At 42.1% G+C, this 24571-nt stretch overlaps 1 long non-coding RNA gene across 3 annotated transcripts in view; it reads left to right on the top strand.

Moving 5' to 3' along the window:
* The window catches only part of LOC112836071 (uncharacterized), a 28056-nt gene extending 7829 nt beyond the window's left edge, over positions 1-20227 (top strand). For all 3 annotated transcript variants that reach the window (XR_012377715.1, XR_003211374.2, XR_012377716.1), the window contains one exon: positions 19968-20227. This is a non-coding gene — a long non-coding RNA (uncharacterized lncRNA). The remainder of the gene's footprint in view (positions 1-19967) is intronic.
* Positions 20228-24571: the final 4344 nt, after the last annotated feature.

Raw genomic sequence — 24571 nt, 5'->3', positions numbered from 1 at the left:
GTAGCCAGCCCAGCTCTGTGCACAGACAGGAGCCAACTTTGACTTCTTTACTCCTCTGGGTTTTCTGAGGACAAGAGAGTGAATTTTTTGCAAGCCCCAGAGAAAGGCTTCACTACTCCCTTTCTCTCCACAGGCACCAATAAAGGGGTTTCAATGGGGAACTTCAAAAGATTCCATCAATTTCTAAGCTAAGGGAAAATGGGAAAAGTTGATTCGGGCTCAGGGCAGGAAACCTCTTTGCCATGCTATATCCCTTCCCCATGTGAGAGTGGGTTGGCCACCCACTGAAATGCCCACATCTCTCATGGTGGAGAAGAATCCTGCCCATGGTACCAGGACCCAAGCAAGTTTCTCAGCGAGCAGGACCAGAGTCTTCTAAGAAACTTGGGGACTTGGTCATACTCCTCAAATGGAGCCTAGGTTGAAATCTTTGCCCCTGAATGTGGGTCACTCACCTGAAAGCTGTACTTCATGGGGAGCCAGACTGCTTGGCACTGGGACATGCCTCCTCCCAAGGCTGCAAATGACACATTGGGCCGGAGTCAGGCTGAGGAGGAAACTTTCTTAGTCTGTGATGCCAACTTCAACGAAGAGGAAAGAAAATCTTATAGGGCTTCAGAGCCCTTCTTCCTCCTCTGGCGTTGTCATGGAAACTCAGTCATCTCAGCAAACATGGGCAGAGTGTCTGGGGGGCAAGGCAGTGTCCCAGTAGAAAGGTACCAGAGATGCAAAGTTGTCTAGGATGTGGTCGCATTGCGTTCAGAACCACGAAGCAGAGAGAGCGGGATGTATAAAAAGAATTAAATCCTGGAGTTTGGAGAAAGACACATCTAGGTTTAAATCTCAACTCTGCCATTTACTAGCTGTATGACTTTGGTTATATTCATTCATTCATCCAGCAAACATTAATTGGAGGCTGACTATGTACCAGGTATCCTGCTAAATATCAAGGATACAGAGTGGCCCGATGTAGAGGAGGCAACCTTTCTTGCTGTCATAGAACTTACACATTCTAATGGAGGAAAACAGACAATAAGCATGTATACAAATAAATAAACATACTACCAGAGATTGGTAGAGGCTATGAAAAACGTAGAGTAATGTGTAAGAGTGACTCTTTAAGAATGAGTAGTTAAGGGAACCTTCTTGGAGGAGGTAGGTTTTGAACCGAGACCTAGGGAAGGAGGCAGCCAGGTGACCATCTGGAAGAAGAGGATTCTAGGAAGAGGGAAGTATTGGTGCAAAGGTCTGCTCACATGAGTCTCTGAGTTTCAGTTTCTTTGTCTATAAATGGGAAATAATTTACTTAATGGGATCGTTGTAAATGTTCAATGATATGCACTGCATCTAAAGTGCTTAACTCAAAGCCTAGCACTGGGGGTAAATGCTCTTTAACATTACTAAATACATAAAAGCACAAAGGTGCAGTTAATTCTGAGGGCGTGGGGTGAGTGCTGAGTCATGAAGGGTTAGCATTTGCCGCCCACTTGCAGAATGGAAAATAGGTTAGATCTTTTCAGCTGGTGACTCCTATCTTCCCCGGAGCTTCCCTTTCAGATCCTGACCACACTTCATTATAATAACATGAATATGTTTCTTTACTCCAATCTGTAAATTACATAAAAGCAGTTATTTCTTTTTTTTCCCCACCATTCTACTTCAGTGCTTAAATGAGACAATGTATGCCAACATTTAGAATAGTCTTTCGTACGTGAATGAATGAATGAATGAATGAATAGTGGGAAGGATGTTGAGGTAGTAAGTACAGCATGAAGTTGAGTCTGTTTGGGAACTTGTAATAGACCCACAAAAAATGAATGTGGAACCCAAAAAGAGTGACCCTCTTAGTCAGAGAAAATTGTTCCTGCTTGACTACCTTTGACCTAGGACATCAGCTTTTCTCTGCCTTCAGATTCCAATCAAAACATCAGCTCTTCCTGAGCCTCAAGCCTACTAGCCCCCACTGGAACTACGCCATCATCTCTCCTGGGCTCAGACCGTCAGGTCAGACTGGGACTACACCATCAGCTGTCCTGGGGCTCTACTTTGCTGACTCACCTTGCAGATCTTGGGACTTGCCAGCCTGCATAATCATGACAGCCGATTCCTTATAAGAAATCTATCTATATATCCTATTGGTTCTATTTCCCTGGAGAATCCTGGCTAACACAAAAGCCCATCCTAAGGGATCCACTTTAATTTAATCATCCCTTTAAAGACCCTATCTTCAAATACAGCCACGTTCTGAGGTATTAGGGTTTAGGGTATCAACATCTTACGGGGGGCGGGGGACACAATCCCACCAGTAACGATGAGCAAATAATCCTTCCTTTGCTCAAGCCATGGTTAACTGCAAGTGAGAACATATTTAACTGCTCACACCAGGTGTGGATTCACATACCAAATTTGATGATCCACGAGGTGTCCTGCTGTATTTCCATGGTGGCATGTTGCAGTGTCTTCCATCTTTGATGAGTTATTTAATGGTTAGAACCTGGGCTTGGAAGAAAGCAAGTCTCAAAAGGGTTACAGGTTGATGACTGACTTTTGGGGCAACTGCCAACCATGCTTCAATTTGTCCATTGCCAGTTAATACTAATACCATGCACCCATTGCAGACTTAATTGTCCATTGCCAGTTAATACTAATACCATGCACCCGTGACGTGAAAGTCATTCCAAATCAGGAGTCATCATCTGAGCTTTGGGGTGATGGGGGAGGCTCGGCAGCCATGGAGAGGTAGCTCTCTTAGCCAAACTTATTGAAACATCCTGATGTATGCCTTCCAGCCAATGTCAGCTGCTAATCTGTATGAATTAATGCAGTAATAATTGGGCCGTATTCAGCAAGCACTAATTTCTTTCACTACATCAAATCAAGCCTCACGATTGTTTCGAAATAAACATGCCATCCCCAGAATGCTGAATCCCTGCACTGGCAGCTGGGTTCTGAGTGGATCTGGAAAGGTCCAGGGAGGAGGCTGGGTCGCCAAGTGGTGGGACTCATTCCTGAGCGTATGAGACCTGATTGAGTCCAACCACATTTTAAAAGATGAGAGGAAGTCAAGCTTTGATTCTGGCCAGTGTCCAAGGAGAGTTCACTCAGGAGCATCCTTCGGGGTTTCTGCCTTCTTTAGAAGCCTCCAGCTCTACAGCATGCAGTCTGGTTGGCTACTGCTATCTCCCTGCCTTGCTAAGGGGGGCCTTGCAGTGTCACTGGAGTGAAGGACCCCGAGAGAGACCATTTCAAAGATTTTCAGGTCTGATTGCAAATAAACCTCAGAGGAAGTGTCTAACAGATTCTTACAAGCAAGAAAACAGGAAAACCGAAGAGAGAGAGAGAGAGCCTTCGAGCCAGTGAGCAGGAGATGCTTTCCTTTGCTCTGCCTGCAGGAGGGGAAGAAGGAGAAAGAACAAGGTCTAGAAAGATGATAAGGAAGCAGGGCAAGGATTGAGTTACACCGGACAGAGGATGTGCTGCTTCTCTACATAAGATAGTTAACCAACACTTGGTGGGAACTTGAGAGGTCTGCTCCAGTGGCTGGCAGTGCTTTAAGTAAAATCATGAAGGTCAACACTGCAGTCTCTCATCTCTTCTCTCTCTCCCACATACTCTCATACTAATAAGTATCTCCTCTGTGCCAGGCCCTGTGCTGGACCCTGGGGACAAAGCCAACAAAGTTCCTGTCTTCCCTCCCTCTGTTCCTATCCCTTCTCCCCTCCCTCTCCCTCTCCCTCTCTTCATCTTTCTCCCTCCCTCCCTCTTCCCTCCCTCCTTCCCTGTCCCCCCTCCCTCCCTCTCTTTCTCTCCCCCACTCCCCACTCCTCTTCTTCCCCCTCTTCCATGTTTGCTGCCTGGCACCCCCACTCCGATGAGCTGCTTATCTATCCACAAGCTTAGAATGTCAGAGCCTATAAAGCTTCTTTAGATTTCTCTCCTCTTCCCTTCTGTCCTTATCCTGTCAGTCAGGATGAAAGAAATTAAGTTGTGTAAGTCTGTACATTTCTCTGTGATCCAGCTTCCAGGCCTTAGAGCTGCCTGCAAGCTGCCACATCACCTGGGTCTGGATTCAGACGTGACAAGCTGTAGGGGTTCTGGGAAATAGGTGTCACTGGGCTCCCAAAGTTCCAAACTTCTAGGTCATAACTGAAAAGCAGAAAGGAAGCTGTGAATCAAAGCTCCAAGCAAACTGCTTATGGCAATGGTGGCAATGAACCAGAACCCAAAACATGATGAGACTCTGGAGTCACCTTCCAGTTTCTGGAGCAACACTGCTGCCCATGGTGTGCAGGTCGCACACTGCACAATGTGCCTGGCTGAGAGGGCAGCTCACCAAGGTGCCAAGCTGTACGCTTTTGTGCAGAGCTGTGTTTGCCCCATGCAAAGGGTCCCTGGTTATGTACTTGCCATGCTGTTGGCTCTGGGACTGCTCTTGCTTAGAAGGGTCATCTCTTTGAAATCCTCACAGAGACACGAGTATATGCTAGTGCTGGTCAGGCATATTAATGACAAGATAACAAATGGACTAACTTTTTAAAGTTAGTTTTTTCTTAATTTTTTTTAAATATTGCTCTTTGAAGTGTGTTTTAGAATTATTGTAAATTTAATGCCATCTCTTATGCCTTTCACATGTGAAAAGCATATAATAATAACTATATATATTATATAACATGAATAAATATAAGTATAGTAACTCCCATTTATGTGAACTTTCTAGGTACCTGGTACTGTACTGGGTGCCTATACATTTTTGTCTGCAATTCTTCCTTCCCTGCCTGCCTTTGCTACTGTTCACTGTGGGTGGAATATTCTTCCTGCTCCATTGACTTTGGTCTTAGCCATATGGTATTTTGGGCATTAGAACTGGGCAGAAATAACACTGTGCCAATTACTTATAGTGAGGCTATAAGAGGCATGGTGAGGGTCTGCTTGAGGTTCCATCCTCCACCACAAAAGGAACATGCCCCTAGGTAATTTTTACTCTTTGACCTGAAACCAAAACATGTGGAGCACACCTGAACCTGACCCAGAGCACAGAGTCCAGCCAAGTTCAAACACAGCTGAGTACAGCCAAATCACAGTGAACAGACCCATGAACATGAAATAGATGTACATTGTTTCAAGTCATGAAGAATTGGGGTTGTTTGTTATGTGGCATTATCAATGATAGTGGACGCCTACAGTGCCTGACATTTTTCTTTTTCTTTTTTTTTAACAAATTCTTGTAACCATTCTTTAAGGTATGTGTTTATATTTTACATAAAAGAAAACCAAGGCTCTGAGAGGTTGAGTAATTTATTCAAGTTAATAACCATTATTAATGTATTAGCCAGTACTAATATCCAGCTCTGTTCAATTCCAAATTCCTCATATTGTGTCCAGAATATTGATGCTGTGTTGCCTCTAGAGATCCTTAACCAGCCAAAATGACACAATCATAGTCAATAAGTTTCTGTTCTATTTACGAAGGCAGTAGTAGAACCAATGGATTTTAGTTTTGCAAGATTGCATTCAAAGTGTCTCTCTGCTCAACCATCAATTCCACACAACATTCTTTTAAACAGAATTCATCCTTCCCTTCTCCTCTACCCACCCCAAACTTCTGTTATTTAAATCTTTAAAAGTTTTAAGGTTCTAAATGTGATTCCTATTTCTCAAGGCCAAGATGACCTGAGGCTGAGGTAGAGTTTAACTTGGCATCTTGTTTGTTGTCAGTACGATAACCAGAACCAGATGCAGATCACTGAACTGAAGGATGACTTCTGTCTCCTGATAGCACTTTAGGCAGAAAAAAACCAAAAGACAAAGAAAGCCCTTTGATGTATTGTTAAGTGAAAAAAGCAAGGTGTAGAACAATGTGTATTGTACATTATTTGTATGTTTGAGAAGCATATGCATGTATGAATGCTTATAGTCTCCATAGGATTTCTTCAGAAGAATACTCTAGAAGCTGGTAATGGTTCTCCCTCTGATAAGAGAACTTAGTTGTTGGTGGGGGGCAGGGATGCAAAGAGAATTATTTTTCATTGGATATTCCTTTAAAGCTTTCTAAATCAGTGTGCATGTTCATATCACTACTCAAAATAATGGAAAGATTTTTTAAAGAAGAAAGCACCTTCTTCTGTCTACCCCCACTTTTCACCACAGGCAGGCTATATCTCTTAGGTTTCAGATTCCTTGACTTTTTGGAAAGACTTGGAAGGAGGAGCTGGCCCAGGAGGAGGAGGCCCTTTCTGGTGTGTTTTCTTCCCTGTATAGTCGAGGTGGTGCTGGATAAACATCTTCAAAGTCTCTAGAGATAACAGAGACAAAACGAAGGGGTATAAACTAGAGCCCACTGGCTTCCACAAGTAAAAGTGATCAGCTGTTTTCTTAAAAACAAGACTTCCCCCCAAAATGTCCTCTGATCTTGCTCTGAGTTACATAATGAACATTCCAAAAGTCAAAGTCCTTAGATTTCCACCTGAAAGACAAGGATGTTTTTCTCTTAAATTCTAATCATATCACTAGAGTTTAACAATTGTTTCAATAAACAGACATCTATGTCCATTCATTAAAAAAAAAAAAAACAAGGTAAATAAATCAACTTTCAAATCATGTCCTTCTGCAAACACCAGCTGCACCGGAAAAGGAAGGCAGCCTGCTAGCAGGCTCTCAGTGCAGGGCTGCGCTGGGGCTGTCCACATGCATGCCCAGAGACTGTTAATGTGTCCTACAGCCCACAGGAAAGAACCTCAGCGGAAAACAAGAAGGCAGAACAATTGTGTGAACTTACCTCCCCTTCTTACTCTCTAAACATCTGGCTCCTGCATGTGTCAGTTCTTTGATTCGAGCCTGCTCTGGGATTATTGATAGGGAAAATCTCCACCTGGATGAGGAGCGGGATGTGGACTAACTACCTCTTCATTAAAGAACAATTAGCACAGACTCAGTTTTTATTGCAAAATAGAGGAGCAGGTTGGTTATAAGCCATGTTTCTGAAATGGCCCAGCTATGTCTCTGCCAACTCTTTATGGAGTGACTAAAACAAAAGCTGGAAGCCAAGAGACAGTAAGGAGAGCCCTTATGATTAGGGCTATAGAAAAAACAAAACACGCAAGGCGCCATCTTGGTATTGGCTAGCCATGGGGAAAATCTCTGCTGTTTAACATAATGCATTTATAAACACAGATGTCAGGGATGAAACAAGTTTATTTTTATAGTTCCGCATCTTACGTTTCCCCAGTTGATTCCTTTTCTTATCTTCTTCTACGTCAGAACAGCCAAACAGGATTTAAGTGGTGCATTTGGATGGCTTGCTTCCCAGAATTGTGTCTCTAGTCATTAATGGGACAGAAGCTTAATTCCACCTGTGGACATGGCAGTTTTGTGATCTTCACAACTGTCCCCATTGTCATGCTCCTCATCTCATTTCACTGGGTTACTTTGAATAACAACCTCCCTAGCTTATTTTGATGGCAGCTAAAAAATCAGTTTGGTTGTGGTATTGCCTGGAGATCGATCAGCTATTTGGTTTCTGTGTCTGTCAAATTTAACTATCTGCCTAATTTATAAGTACTTAAAGCCACTTAAATTTGGTTAGGCTGCAAACTTAATTTGCAAGCAGAGCATGATGACTGCAGGCTGCATGCAGAGCTTGCAGGAGACTTCTTCCCTTCTCTTTTGCACCTCTTTCATTAGCACCTGCCCCCTTGGCTGGGTGGGTGAGCATATGAAATGAGGGGCAATGAGAGTGTGCTGAGCCAGCGCCACCAAAAGGAAATCCAACAGGGCTCAGTGCAGTCTTGTGTTCAGGCTAGAAAAAAGAAATCAGCCACACAATTTTAGATTGGGAGAGACTGAATCAGCAGCCACATACATGAAAGAGATTTGAGAGTTTAGTTAACTTCAAGCTTATTTTTTTTTAAATTAAACATCATGCAGGACTTACAGTGTATCAACAAGCATGCTCTAAATGTTTTACAGATGTTAATTCTTTTCATTATCACAGCGACTTAATAAGGTTAAGTATGATTATTAGACCCAACTATCAAATGGGAAACTAAGGCATGAAGAGAATACATAACTTGTTCTAGTTACTTGTGTCTAGTTACATAGCTAGAAAGGGCCAGAGCCATAATTCAGATTCATGCGGGCTGGCTCCAGATTCTATGCTCTTAATGCTGTACCTTGGTGTAAGCTCTAATGGGGGTAACTGGTAGAGAACAAATTTGGAATAGGTTTTGTTGAAAGCTGTCACTGATTGAAGCTTATTAAATGAAAATTGTGAAGATCAAATCCTCTCTTAAAAGAAAAATAGGTGTCCAAGAATCTATGTCAATTGTTTCAAATAACAGTGAACAAAGTGAAATTCTAGAACCTTAAAAACAATTAATATTATCTTTATAAAGTTGATATAATGATGTTATACCCATAATTTTGTGATCATTTTGGTGGAAACTATCAACTATTTGGTAGAAATATCAGGGTAATGTTTCAAATTAAATTAACCTTCTGGGTCTTCAGTTCATTTATCCAATGTGTAGAATGATCTCAATAATTTCCTCATCCCTTCACATTTTAAAAATTCTAATATTCCCCCAAATGATCCTTCAGGCCAGTCGTGAATTCGTTTATTCAGTCATGGAACTGGCATTTTTCTGAGAGCTTACTTTTTTTTGCAAGGCATCCTTCTGGCATCCTGGAGAATGGTGTGATGAGAAGGTGAGCCTAGGGAACTATAATGCAAGCCCATCGAAGTTCTTGCACAGTGTATTGGTTTGTGTTCTTAGCTGCAGACAACATTATCACTCTACCTGCTTTGTATAAGAAAGGATTTGGTAGGGGGATTTCAAACACTCACAGAATCTTTGGCAAAGCTAGAGGAATAATTTCTGGACTGATGCTCTTGGAACAATGCCTAAAGCCACCCTCAAGAATTGGCCTGACACAAGCGATGCCTTGCATTGACTCTAGAACCAGCTGGATGTCTTCCACTGTCTACGACAGCAAAAGGGGTGTTCCATGCTCCTCTTGTTTCCATAACTCACTTCCAAATCAACTGAATAATGGTGGTGTTTTGCGCAGGGATGGGTTATGTGGGAAAAATAAACTTTGGGGGGGATTCTATTTGGGATAGGCAGGACCCATAGTTTGGGAAACTATCAAAACATAGAAAGAGTGTTCAAGAGGTTTTTGGCAGCCACAAATAACAAATGTCTGCCATAGCTATTTCTCTCAATTCAGTACTGGGAAAGCTCTTATTTAAGAATAGTGTTGAGTTATGTTTGTTTGAGATATTTACAAACTGAAACTTAATCCCTGTGATGATGGTAGTAGTGATGATGATGGTCATGATTATTCATTGAGGATTTTTAAATATTTTAGCCACTGTTTTACATGTTATAGTGGAAATATTATTTTATGTTTGGGTGGAGTAGACCCCTCTTTAGCTGTCAAGGTAACCTATAACCAAGGCTTATGTCAATCAACATATTCCATTCCCTGGCCAAGTAGAAAGTTTAAGGATGGGCATTTGAAGGTCTTCAGATCAATGAGTGTCAGGCTTAGGACTTTCATTTGATTGTTGGACTGAAGCACAGGAGAATGGGGTCTATGCTTCTTGGCTGCCATCTTGCCACCATGTGGAGCCTTGAACAAAGCCAATAAAGGAGAGTAGAGCTAGAATTGGAGGAAGATCAAGTTCTGGTGACAGCATTTGAGCCCCTGGATCAAGCTACTGCTATAATTGGCATACCTCCCAAATTTTCATGTAAATCAACAAATTTCCCCCTTCTCTTTAAACCACATTAAGTCATGTTTTCTGTGACTTTTTTCCAAAGTGGTCTTAATTTCTACACATACATTAATCCTTTAATTTTCAAAAATACCCCATCAGGTTAATAATATTATCACATTTCATAGATGAGGACACAAAGGCTCAAAAAGTTAGTAACTTGCCCAAAGTAACAAAACTTGTCCACATGACTTCAAAGCACAGGTCCTTAACCTCTTATGTTATAGAAGGGCATTGGAGAGTGTTGGGTGGGTGGTAACAATGTGATTCAAAGTTTGAAAAGTAGACCTTTTGGACTGATAGTAAGCCGATGGCAGGGAAACACTTTACATTTCCTTTATATTCCCTGCAATGGCTAGATGCACACTTGGCTCAGGCTGGCTCTCAGAATACACTGCTTGCTTGCTGAGTGAACCAGCAAAGGAGGGAACTGAATGCCTCCAGTTTGGGAGGATGAGAGACATATTAGCAATCTCCACCTGTATGAAGAGACGTCATATAAATGACAAGGATAGTGAGTCTATATAACCCTGGTTAGAGAACAAGGGTACGTGTGGGGGTGTCTGTGTTTCAGGAAGATGAACAAAAGTTTAACATCAAACAGAAACTTCTACTCCCAATGCTATGCAATGTTACAGACTCATTTTCTGGACATATTAAAGAAAGAACAAAATAATGATCTTCCTAGCCTAGTGATATTTCCCTAACCGCAGAAGCTCTTTCATGTTTTCACTGCATGTGCCATTCCCTCTGCTAGAAAAGTACCTCCCACCCCTTGTTTGTGTAGCAAACTCTTACTCATCCTTTAAGATTTAGCCCAGATACCTCCTCCTGAAGCCCTCACTGAAGCCCTCACTGAACCCTCACTGAACTATTACTTTTGGCTCAATTCCTCCTTCCTCCATCTCCCCACCGCATCTTATGTGCATCTACATTAGCCCTTAACACACTTTGTTTCAACAATTTGTCCTACTTTTCTGAATATAAATCAGGGGGCATATTTTATTTCTCCTGGTATTCCTTGCTCCTGCCATAATGCCTGCAACTCTGGATGATCTCGCAAATCCTGCTAAAAAAAAAAAAAAGCCCTTCCTCAATCTCTTTGTCTCAAACTCTAGTCTGTTTGTCTTTCAGGATGCTGCTTAGAAATCACCTCCTTGGGCGCCTGGGTGGCTCAGATGGTTAAGCGTCTGCCTTCGGCTCAGGTCATGATCTCAGGGTCCTGGGATTGAGTCCCGTGTCAGGCTCCCTGCTCCTTGGGAGCCTGCTTCTCCCTCTGCCTCTCTCTCTCTCTCTCATGAATAAATAAATAAGATTAAAAAAAAAAAAAAAGAAAAGCAATCACCTCCTTGGGAAGCCTTCCTTGACCCTCCAAAGCTGGGTTACAATGTTTCTCCTATGTAGTCCCCAAAGCAACCAGTGCATATGCAATGATTAAGAGAGTGGGTGTCAGTGTCTGATTGCCTGAACTTGTATCCCAGCTCTGCTGTTTCATAGCAGGTTCTTAACCCTGATGAGCTTTGGTTTGCTCATCTGTAAAACAGGAATAATAATAATAATACCTCATAGACTTATTGCAAGAGGGAGGGTGAAATCTGAGAGGAAACAAGGTCCCCAGTACATGGCTGCAGTAGAACAACAAATATTAATTGAGGAGTGACCATGTGGAAGACACTGTTCTGGGCACACCAGCAAGGAATGAAACAAAGATTCCTGTATCATGGCATTTACCTTCTAGTGTAAGAGAGTAATCAGCGTAAAGATGGTATGACATACAATAAACAATCTAAATGTGTAAATCATGTGGTATATTAGACAGTGATAACTACTATGGAGGAAAATAAAGTGAAAAGGGGAAGGCACTGGAGGGAGCACCTGTGCTTTGCCAGTTTGGGAGGGAAGGTCTTACTGAAAATATAACAAGTGATTAAAGACCTGAAGAATGTGAGTGAGAGAGCCATATATGCATATGGGAACATAGAGGGGAATAGCAAATGCAAAGGCCCTGAGACAAGAGCATTTTGGGTGTTCAGGGGACAGCAAAGAGGACGGAGTGGCAAACATGGAGTAAGTGAGTGTGCTGCAATGGGAGAGTTCTCTATGGCTGTAAACAAACCATTGTGAAACTTAATGACTTAAAAAACAATCATGTTTTTGTTTATGTGTCTTCAGTTTGTGCAGGGCATGGTGGGGATGGCTTATCGATGTTCCATGTGGCATTAGCTGGGGAGAATCAATGAGGGGCTAGGGCACCACTTTCAAGATGGCTCACTCACATGGCTTGCAAGTAGGTGCTGGCTGTCAGCTGAGAGCTCTGCAGGTAGAGTTGGTCGGGGGCCTCAGTTCTTCTCCATGTAGGATGTTCCACAAGCTGCTGGACTCCTGCAGGCATGGTGGCTGGGTTCAAAGAGCAAGTGTTCCATGAGGCATAAAATGGAAACCCCCATAATCTATTGGTCCTGCAGTCACAGAGGCCAGATTCAATGGCAGGAGAGAAAGACCCCTGTCCTCTCTACAGGAGAGATGTCAAAGACTTTGAGAGCCATGCTTTAAAACTGCCATAGAAGAAGAGAAAATGACATTAGAGAGGGCAGCCTGATCATCCAGGACCTTATAGGCCATTGTCATGGATTTGGCTTACCTTTAAGAGGAATGAGGAGCCACTGGAGGGTTTTGATAAAGGTATGACCTGATTTGACTAGTGTTTAGCAGGGCCAGTCTGTTAAAGTAGATTAAGAATAGACCGAAGGTAGATAAGGTAAACCAGTTAAGAATTTTCGAGTATCCAAGCAAGAGATAATGGTGGCTCCTACCAGTGTAACAGGAACATAGAGGATAAGAAGTGGTCAGATCCCAAATGTATTTTGAAGAAAGAGCCAACAGGATTTCTTAATGGATTGGATATGCAATATGAGAGAAGGAAAGGGATTGAAGGTGACACACGGGTTTTTGTCCTGAGTAATTGGAAAAATAGAGTTGCCATTATTTGATGTGAAGGCTGAGAAGTAGATTTGGCAGCTAAGAACAGGAACTTGCTTTTCGATATGTTAAGTTAGACACCCCAGGAAAGATGTTGAGTAGGTAGACAGATCTATGAGTCTGGAGTTCAGGGAAGAAGTCAGGGATGGAGATATAAATTTGGAGGTATCAAGCATAGCGATGGTATTAAAACCATGAGATTAAATGAGACCACCAAGAAAGTGAGTGTGAATGGTAGAGGAGAAAAAGCCCAGCGTTATGAGGTCTTGGTCAGGAGATGAGGAGGAACCAGCAAAGGATGCTGAGAAAGAACAGCAAATGAGTAGGAGAAAAATCAGGAGAATGTGGTATACTGGAAGGCAGATAAAGGGAGTGTTTCAGGATAAGGAAGTAGTCACCTTGGCCAATTTGCTGAAAGGGCAGCTATGATGGGGGCTGAGAATTGACAACCAGACTTGGTAAAGTAGAGATCTCTTAATAGGATTTTAATAGGCAAAAGCCTTGAATGGGTTCAGGGGATGGAGAGAGGGGTTGTTGGAGACAGTGAAGACAGACAAATTTTTCAAGGAGTTTGTGAAAAGGGAAAAGAGAAATGAGGTGGCAGCTATAGGGGAAATGGGATCAAGGGATGTTTTATATGGAAGAAATAATAAGATTTATATGTTGGTGGGTAAAGTTAATAGAAAAATAATAATCCAGGTAAGAGAAGGGAGAGCTGCTGTAGCTCTATGAACTTGGGTTAATAAGAGAGTTGGGATCTAGTGCTCAACTGGAGGTGTTAGCCTTATCTGGGAGCATGGACTGTTCATCCACAGCAACCAGAGAGTAGAGAGATACATGCACACAGATGCTAGCAGGCTGGTAGGTGTGGTGGTGGAAGTTCTCTTCTGGTTGCTTCTATTTGCTCAGTGAAATAGGAAGTAGGGTCATCAGATGAGAATGAGGACAAGGAAGGAGGCTTAAGGAAAGAGTGATCAGTGAAAGTGATCAATTGATATTAGCGATCATGAATTTAAAACGAAATCATTCAACAGACACTGTGGTTTTCTCTGGCCACAGTCAATGGGTGCAGGCACAGAATGGGCAGAGAATTGGATCTAAGCATGGTTGTAGTTTTGTCAATTTAGTAAAATGAAATAAGAGAGAGGTGAGGGACTGAGCATCTATGCAAGGAAGTGACTACAATAATTGATTATGGAATTCAAGCTGGGTTAGTAGGGAAGTGAGGACATGGCAGGGGTCAAGGACAGTGAAAATGGGGTAGGATCAAAGTATTTGGGATCCCTGTGGGTTAGAGGATTTGGGGAAGTACTAGAGAAAAAAATCTAGAAAGATGGGAGGTGATAATAGGAGAGTGGAAGACTTGAAGTGAAACAACAGGAACTAGGGAAAATGGAAAATTTCAATTATTGGAGTGACAAGGTCTAGGGTATGATCACGGGAGTGAGCAGATAAAGTAGGTGGGGGACCATATCATGGGAGGAGAAGAGGTCCACAAATTGAGAAACCAAGATGGAGGAAGGTCCATCTCCCTGAATGTTAAACCCACAAATTATAATGCCCAGAGTAGTGCTGGGAAAACTGACTGTGAACCAGGCTCCGAGGTCTTCAGGGAATGAAGGGTATGACCTGGGGTTTGTTCATGGACATGACAAGGAGGAGTAGTAAGTGATGTGATCTAATGACATAAGATTTAAAACCAAGTGGGCATGGGAGTTTGTGATCAGGAAAAGAGGAGAATTGTCTAGAAGCAGCAGCAAGAGGGAAAAAGGACACTGCAGAAAGACCAAAGACAGTACCCCATTTCCTCTCATGCACAATATGCAGAAGGTCCTGGTATAGCTTTAAGCCCATTAAGGAACTGAGAAGCCTGAGAGATGGGTGTAAGAGAAAGGCCTGGGTCAGTGTGAAGAGCCTGCAGAATACAGAGATTTCTTTACTGGAGTCCATGTCAAGGCATGACACCCAAAAAAACCAGGGGGGTACCTGTGCCTGACATCCAGTGACACGCTGGGACCAAGGACATCTCCACAGAGGCCACTAAGTATAGAGACAACTCTCTGTGAAGCAGAGGCTCCTCCATAAGAATATGAAGCTGCACTTGGATGCCATCTTGTACAAGGGGGTGTTGGGCAGAGAGACCAGCCACAAAAGATCTTGGAGAAATTCCTGGAGGTGCAGAACTGCTCAGAGCAGTACTAGTTCTGTATCTTCCTAGCTCAGATCAAGGACTTTGTTTCCTTGCTTCATCTGTTGGTAAAATGGCACCAATAATAATTTTCAAAAGGTGACTTTAATCTCTGCTTATTCTGCTCCCCCCAACCCCCATCCCCACCCCAAAGAACTGGGCAATCACCTACAAAGATTTTAGGAATAGATGACTTTAAAAATACTCATTTTAAACATAATTAAAACAACACATGTTTATTGTAGAAAACTTAGAAATTAAAAATAGATATAAAGAAGAAAATGACAGTCATACATTATCCCTCCAACTAGAGATAGTTACCCTCAATATTCAGGTATGTATATTTCTATGCACACATTATACAAAAATGGGATCATACTGATACGTAGTTTTATAACTTTTTTAAATTGAATGATATAGCATTGGCGGTTTCCCTGCTAAATAATATTCTTACACATCAACTTAATGACTGTATAGGATTTCAGTTCATATATGTAATAATCATTCATCCAATTCCTGTTATAGAAAATTTAAATTGTTTCAATTTTTTCACTATATAACAGCAGAATGAATGACATTTTAGTTATATCTTTGCACAAAGCCATGATGATTTATTTCCTATGAATAAGATCTTATAATTGGGTCAATTATACCTTAAATGGGTCAAAGGGTATACAAAATTTTAAGGCTTTTAGTACAATATTACCAAGCTGTCCTCCAGAAGTATTTATCAGTTTACTCTCCTCTCAGCAGGATATGATAATGCCTGTTTTCTGACATCATTTCTCTTACTGTTAGCATTAAAAAATCTTTGCCTTCGATGACTTCTTGAGATTTTTTTCTTATCCTTGATTTCTGTTTCCATGTAAGAAGGAGACTGCTTTCATTTGGCTTTTTTTCTTAAGTGGACTGATTAATAATCTCTGGCAAGAAGTTTTGGGCCACCATTTTTAAGTCACGGGAAGACCTGGACCACTAATAACATACGGAGGCCAAAATGGTTTCAAGTCAAAAAGTCCTGGCCTGGGGGCCATTTGTCTTGTCCTTGGGAGTTACTTCTATCCCTCGGCTCAAGGCACCTCATCTGTCTTCCTTCCAGCTCTTAGTTTCTACGATCCTTTGTCTTCCTGTTTCAGGGAACATTCTTGCCAGCTCATCCTCAATATCTGTGGACAGAAAGGTCGATCCAAAGTCAAGTATATTTGGACAAGATTTTTCTGCCTTCTTATCCTTTCCTTGCAAATGTACATCCTTAATAGAAATTTGAGTTCTATCTTTGTCTTTGTTCAGGCTGATAAAGATCTTTCAATTCAACTTGGATAATACTGATTGAGCAGCTGCATGGTTCGTGGTGACATAGAAGGCATAAGAGAGATGCAAATCCACTCTTCTTTCCTGGTAGTCTCTTTTTCTTTTCTCTCTCTGTAGTAAAATCTCATTCATGCACCAAAGTTTCCTCTTCGTCTCCTCTCTAGAGGATTCAAAATATCATGGCTGTCGTCATCTTCCTGCAACGTGACTCACTGGCTGGTTCTGAGGCCGGTTCATTGACTGTGAGGTCACCGTAAACAAGAGCTCCTGATAACACGGGTGACAGGTTCCTTCTCTGACAGCCCCAGTTATGTAAGATGCATTGTTCTGGTTATGAGCTCACCTTTAAAACAATGGCTGTGGTTAAAAAAAAAAAAAAAAAGACTAAGAAGAATCGGTAACACCTGAATAAATGAGGCAATTTGGGGGAACTTTCTGGTTGACATAGTATTTTCAGGGGCTTTAAAAGTGGAGTCATGCTTTCTCTGTGCTTGGAGCTCATTTAAGACTCTTGTTAATGGGACTACAAAGACTTTAAGCAGAGGGGCAAAAGTGTTTTGGCTTTCAAGCAGATTTTTAGCCCTTCATTAAGGATTGGGGAACAAAAGTCTGAGTCCTAGTAATGAAAAACTGAATCTGTTGCTTAATGCAGCATTAGGACACAGTTTGTGGGAAAATAACCTGCATTTTTGTATGCTGTTTATCCACAGAGACACGCGTATGTGAATATGCTGACACATGCACAGATACATGCTCAAATAATGCCACAGTATTTTTTACAGAAACATATGTATATATATATGTATATATATATATATATACACACATATATATGTACACACACACGTTATGTATATATATACATGTTTGTGGGTTTTTTTTGAAATGTGAGTTGCATCTGCAAAAGTTGTGTAATCCTGTCCTAGAGAGAGGAGCTTGTGTGGAGCATGGAGATTTTGGAGACACTCTCTTCTCTCCTTATTTGAAGCACAAGCCAGTGATTGTCATTCACACTGAGTAGAGGTGTCCGTGCCAAAGGGTGACAGAATAGATAAGTAATCCCCAATGTCAGCTGTTGGGTGTGATACCACAGAGATGTACGCCCTCTGTGCCTGCCAGGCCCATCTCTCTCTGTTCTGGAAAGTGGAATCCGATGATAAATGTCAATACACTTACGTTGCCACATGGAAGTGAGCTGTAGCTGTCTGGATCACAAACAGAAGCAGCAAATCGCAAGATGTGGGTGCCAGATGGCACTTAAAGTTGGGCACATGGGATGGATACTGAGAGAGGTTTTATTAGCCGAGATGAGTGGCCTGGCACTGCTGAGTGCCACCTTGCCCCCTCTGGGGCATTATCCAGTTTGCTTTTAGATACCCATTAAACACATACACCACCCTTCTGCTCCCGCCATTTAATGGACTTATCGGGATGTGTTTGGAGGTCCTTTGGCTAAGGGGTACCACCAAAATCTGTAAAAGGAAAGAGAGTAGTGTGGGAGCGAAGCCTTGTCATAGAGAAACTGTCCCATCAACAAGGCAAAAGAGATTTTTGTAATGAGTGGTGACGTTTCTTTCACAGTGCGATCAGGCTGGAGGGGCAAGTGAGTTGTTACCTGGGTCAACTTCCCACTTTACTGAAAGAGGTCTTTGGGAAAGTTTTTGGTGTCCCACAGCCAGTCTCATTTTCCTTTTACTATGCGGGTGGGGGAGGGATCCCTTCATAATATGAAAAACTTATATTTGTATTTTTGAGCTTTCCAATTTATTAAGCATGTTCATGTGTACTCATTTCTCCTCCCAACCTCACTGCTGTCATCCGCCTATTATGGATGCAGAAATGGGGACTCAGAGAGGTAGCAACCTGCTTCTAGTCACACAGCTAGTGAGCCCCTTACTCCTGCAGTCAAATCTGGACTTGACCCTTCAGCAGCAACTACCACTCATTGATGCCTACTGTCTTAGTCTGCTTAAAGCCACAGACTAGGGGCTTGTAAACAGAAATTTGTTTCTCACAGTTCTGGAAGCTGGAAGTTGGAGATCAGGGTTGCAGACCCACTTGTTGTATCCTCACACGGTGGAAGGGGCCGAGGATTTCAGTGGGGTCTCTTTTATAAAGGCACTAATCCCACCCATGATGGATGGCTCCACCCTCATGACTTAATCACCCACCAGGACCATCACATTGAGGGTTAGGATTTCAACGTATGACTTTTGGACAGACACAAACATTCAGATCATAGCACCTGTTATATGCCATGTGCTTTACACATATTATTTGGACCCTTTCAACAAGTCTATAGAGAAGGAATCATTGCTGTGATATACAGATGACAAAATCAAGACATAGAGGGACTAAATGCCTTGCTTAGTGTCACATAGTTTTTATGTGGCTAAGCTAGGATTTGAACCCATGACTTTCTTGACTCAAAACCCTACATCTCTCCATTCTAATAATTACAATAGCTAACAATTAATGAGAACTTACTATTTTCCAGCCACATTCTAAGGGTTTTTTTTTTAAGATTTTATTTATTTATTTATTTGAGAGAGAGAGAATGAGAGATAGAGAGCACGAGAAGGAAGAGGGTCAGAGGGAGAAGCAGACTCCCTGCTGAGCAGGGAGCCCGATGTGGGACTTGATCCTGGGACTCCAGGATCATGACCTGAGCCGAAGGCAGTCGCTTAACCAACTGAGCCTCCCAGGTGCCCCTAGGGGTTTTATTGATAGTAACTAGTTGAATGTTTATAACAAGACTACGAGGTAGGTTTTGCTAACATCCCCATTTTACAGATGGAGAAACCGAGGCATAAAAAGGATTAAGTGACTTACTAAAGACCACACAGCTGGAGATGGGTAGAACCAGGGTTTGAATGCGAGCAATTTAACTCTGGGAGCCACCTTCTTGGAACACCACTATGTCCACTTTAGCACTATGCTAGCTTGCATACTGCAGGTCCGGGGGTATGGTTTAAGAAGGCTTTTGGATAAACCCATTTCTTTATGATTTTGGTGCCATTCCACACTCTCTATAGAGTCAATACTAACTCCTATGTTAGTTTCAGAACTACCCCAACCCCCCAGGGTCTATTTTGGATCAGAAATGACTAGGCTCTTGCTACTGAAAATGCCCTTGCTGACTAGCAGCCTCAGCATCTACTTGGAAGCTTCTTAGAAATGCAGAATCTCAGCACCAGAGCTACTGAGTCAGAGTGTGCACCATTAGCAAGATCCCCAGGTGACACAGGCACGTTAAAGTTTTAGAAGCACTGGTCTAAGAGGGATCTAAAGCCTTTAAGGGCATAGTTCTGAATCTCAACCACGTTTTGGAATCCCTGGAAAGCTTTAAAAAGTACTGATGCCTGGATCCCACCTCCAGAGAATCTGACTTAATTGCAGCCTGGACACTGGGAATTTTAAAAGCTCTCCAGATGATTCAAAGTGCAGCCAATGTTGAGCTCTACTGCTCTGGGGATGCCTTGTCCTCAGCAGTTCCTCGGGGTTCACCCATATCCCCACACCCAAACACCTGAATCTGCCTCTAGGTTTGGAGGGTCAGAAAAGTCATGACAAGGCTGTTCGCCCCAAAGTTTATGATCATTATTATCATCAGTAGAGCAGTAATTATCAAAGAACTAGCACTGTTCAGACGCAGACTGGCATGGAAAGCTTTCCCCGATCCCACCTCAATGATTTTTCCTCCTTTTCTTTCAGTCACACATGAAATAACTTACCCTGAATGAAGAAGAGGAGGCTTCAGATGTGATGCTAATTACCCTGACCTTCCATGTTTGTAAGATTTGTCATCCAATCACGAGGCGCAAGTGTTTTTCCTACTGCCCAGAGGCCTATGTGGCAAAGGATTTGACAGTTGAAGAGGAGCTCAGGTTTGAAGTAGACATCCACGTCCTTGAGGCAATTATGTCCAATCCTCTGTGAAAGAACCCCTGACTGCCCATGGTGCTGACCCTGTAGTAGAGCCATGAGTTGTAATAAAAATGTAGAAACTTCCTCTCTAAGACAGGGAATATTTTTATGGTCTTCTTTTCACACAACACAGTAAGTTCCAAGACTTCGTTACATTCTGTGGTATCCTTGGTGCCCAGTATCCAACACACAGCAGGTACTTTGTAAGCTTTTGCTGAATGAACAACTGAGGAGATGACAATCATCAATACCATTTACTGACACTTTATAAACATTATCTTGCTTTGTCCTATGACAATCTTAAGAGAAAAATTCTTATTTGTTCATTTGTTTTTAATTGATCACTGAAGTTAAATAATTTATCCATTGGTCATTACTTTCTGGTAAGTGGCAAAATCTGGATTCATTCATTCAATATTTATTTTTTGAGTGCCAGACACTGTTCTAGGTCTTTGGACAGTATCAGTGAACAAAACAGAAAAGATTCCTTTCCCTTTGTAAGTTCAAGGGAGAGAGGCACACAATAAATAACATAATAAATAAGTAAATTATATAAAATGTTAGAAGATGTTAAGCTCTATGGCAAAAAAAATAAAGAAATAAAGAAGATCAAGGTAAGCAAATTAGGAGGATCAGAAGGGTTAAGGTAGTGGTGGGCAGTCTCAATGGTTAGTTTTATATGTCAGCTTGGCTAGGGTATTGTACCCAGTTACATAATCAAACACCAATCTAGGTATGAAGTTAATTTGGAGGTGTGGTTAACATATGCAATCAACTGACTTTAAGTAAAGGTGATCATAATTGATAACATGGGTGGGTCTCACCCAACCAGTCGAAGGCCTTAAGAGCAGAGAAGAAATTCTGCACAAGACTGCAGTCTTAACTCCTGCCTGAGTTCCCAGCCTGCTCGTCTGCCCTGCATATTTTGGACTCAGGCCAAGAAAGCAGCACCAACTCCCACTTGGGCTTCTAGCCTGCTGGCCAGCCCTGTGGGTTTTGGATGTACCAGCCCCCCAATTCCTTAAAATAAATCCCTGGAGAACCCTGACTGATACAGATTTTGGTAGTGAATGTGGGATGGTGATGTAATAAATGCCTAAAAATGTAGATGTGGCTTTGGAATTGGGTTACAGCAGAGGTTAGAAGAATTTTAAGATATGTGATAGAAAGAACCTAGATTGTCTTGATTGATAGAAATACAGACATGAAAGACAATTTTGTTGAAGACTCAGAAAGAAGTGGGGAGACTGCCGAGAAAGCTTTTATCATCTTAGAGAATGCATATGCTGTCCTACAGAATGTTGCTGCAGATGTGAATGTGAAAGGTACTTCTGGTGAGGTCTCAGCTGGAAATGATGAACATGTTCTTGGATGTTGGAGGAAAAGTGTTCCTTGTTACAAAGTGGCAGAAAACTTGGCTCAATTTCAGAGGTCTCAAAAACTTTGGGCTAGCATATTATTTTAATGTAAAATAAGATTGTGTGCAAGCCTGGGCCAGCAAGTTCTGTATAACCTGCAATTAATAGTTCATGAAAAGGGTAGGGAAGGGAGGTAGGATGGGATAGTGGTTAAACATTGTAATGGTTAATTTTATGTGTCAACTTGACTGGGCCATAAGGTGACCAAATATTTGATCAGACATCATTCTGGGTGTGTGTGTGTGTGAGGGTGTTTTTGGACAAGATTAACATTTAAATCAGTAGACTGAATAAAGCAGATTGCTCTCCTTAATGTGGTGGGCCTCATCCAATCAGTTGAAGGCATGAATAGACCAAAAAAGCTGACCCTCCCCCAGGTAAGAGAGAATTTTTTCTGCCTGATTGCATTTGACATGGGACATTTGGATTTTTTTTCCTACTTTGGACTTGGACTGAAATGTTGGGTCTCAAGCCTGCCAACCTTTGGATGGTAACTATACCACTAGATCTCCTGTTTCTCAGGCCCTCAGACTTGGACTGGAACTCAGCCATGGGCTCCTGGACTGGAACTAAACTATGGGTCTTTTCTTATTAACTCACCGTTGCCTGCCTCCATAATTGTGTGAGCCGATTCCCTATAAGTCTCTTTACACACACATACACACATGCACACACATGTGCACATGCATACACACACCCTCTACTGGTCCTGTTTCTCTGAAGAACCCTGAGTAGACAACAACTGGCCCTTCAGTACAGATAGTTTGTGGATTCTCTTAGTTTAGTGCTTCTCCAATTTCAGTGTGCAAAGGAACTTCTGGAACCCTGCTAAATATGCAGATTTTGACCCAGGAGGTCTGGGGTGGGGGTTGAGATTCTGCATTTCTGACAAGCTCCTGGGTGATGTTGACGTTGCTTGTCCTTAGGTCACTCTGAGTGGCAAGGCCCTAGGTAACTTCTATTACCACATATTGATTAATTAATGTCCTACCTTTTTACAAAATGGAATTTAGGAGCATGAGAAAATTAAGGTGACCTCTAAGGTCTTCCAAACCCGTCATTTCTGTGGGACTTTTACATACTTTGTTCAATTTTTTTTAAGAACTTAAATATGGTAATTCAGGTATGGTCACCATGCATATTGTTTTCCATTTTTTATCTGGAAACTTGTAGGCTAGATAACTCCACTTGAATCACTAAGTATTCCACACGGGCATTATAGGAATGCAATTTTATATAGTTTGAGTCAGGCTAATGATTTTTTAGGGCGTCAAATTATCCAAACCAGATGAGCTATCACTCCAGTCAGGGCATCTGTCCTCTCAAAGTCAGGGGTTTCATTTAGCCATTGAAAGGGCCACATGTTAGACTCCTGAACAGCTAGCAGACTTGACCTTACTTAAAGCAGAGTATAAAGACCCAGACGGAAGTGTAGACAAAAGGTGACCAATAAAATACTTTAAAATATATGTGTATGGGTAAGAGTGGAGGGGGTTGTCACTTTTCCTGCGGGTTCTAATTATGGAATTTGCAATAAAAAAGACCAGAACATGGCCTTCATAATATAAAGGGGCAGGAAACAGGAATGGTGCTGTTGGAGCTTGAGCGGCAGAGAAGAGAAGTGCTTGACAGCAGCTGTAGCCACAGGACCTGGCCACTGCCAGGACCAGAGCAGGCCAGGGGAGGATGCAGAGCAAAACACCCACCTCTCTTCTACCTTCCAGTCTCCATATTGGTGCCTCCTATTGGCCAAACCAACCAGCAGCTGGATGGCAAGTGACCCTGAGTTTTGCCATCTGTGGACAGCAATCTCCTGGGGCACAGAACCAGGCAAGGAATGGTGGAGAAGGGGTTCAGAGAGGCACATGGAGAATAGCCAGCACAAATCCCATATTCTATAACCTGACTCCCTCATTCTTAGGCTTCTCATAAACTTGATACACACAGACACATTTGAAACTCCTGCCGGACACTTATGCACCACATTGTTTTGGGATCAAATAAGACAGGACATACTGTGGAGGAGTTGTTACGTTTGAGTTGGTTCAGACCAAGATAACTTTGTGGTGAGCTCACATAGAGCTGAGAGATATGAGTTGGGAGAAAAGAGAGAAAGACACTTGAGACAGAGATAATACTGTGAGTAGCTTTGCAGGAGTGAAGAGGGATGATAGGAAATGAATGCCAAACAAGCCTGTTGGAGGGGGGCTTGAGGTCCTGATTTGAATGTTATAGAGGGAGCAATGGTTCTTGAATATAGGAATGACATATATAGAGAGAATATTAATAATCATCATAATAGTAAAAATAGCTGTGCATTGGGTAAATAAGAGATAAAATCATCTTCTATAGTAATTTTTCACATACATCATGTCATTTATACCTCACAACCCTGATGGGGATGGTAACATAATCATCTTCATCATTTTACAGAAGGAAAAATGAGGGTTGGGGGAAACTGCTTTGTCAAGTGTGGTAGACTATGTTATTGTTCAAAACTGTATTTTGTCATTCCCCGTGTAGCTTCTCTTTATCAGGTCCGCCCTACCAGACAACTTTCTGATTATACTTGTGCCATTGACATCAAGTTTGGTTATATGACTTTCTTTGGCCAATAAATGTGAATGAAAGTGACCTTCACTACTTCTAAGCAGAAGATCCATTGCTGTTTTTCCTCTCAGTAGAGGCTACCTTGTCGGCCCAGGTCCTAGAGTGAAGAGGATCTGAACAGATCTGTAGCCACAAACCACAGTGGGCATGTAATCAGAGCAAGAAATCTTTGCTCTGATCCCGCAAACCATTGAGAAGTGGGGGCCATTTGTTAATGCAACATAACCTAGCCTATCCTGATTGATAAACCAAAGACGCGAGTTTCCTCCTAGTTGCTGTGCTTGGAATACTCATCTTTAGTTTTCATTGTACTTGACCTCCCTTCATTTTTAATACTTGATCAGTCCTTCCTTTGTGAGATAT

Source organism: Callorhinus ursinus, unplaced genomic scaffold (assembly GCF_003265705.2).
Source record: "Callorhinus ursinus isolate GAN/ISIS: 27379988/994484 unplaced genomic scaffold, GSC_fseal_2.0 scaffold4, whole genome shotgun sequence".
NCBI lineage: Eukaryota > Metazoa > Chordata > Mammalia > Carnivora > Otariidae > Callorhinus > Callorhinus ursinus.
This window is presented reverse-complemented; position numbering and strand designations above follow the sequence as displayed.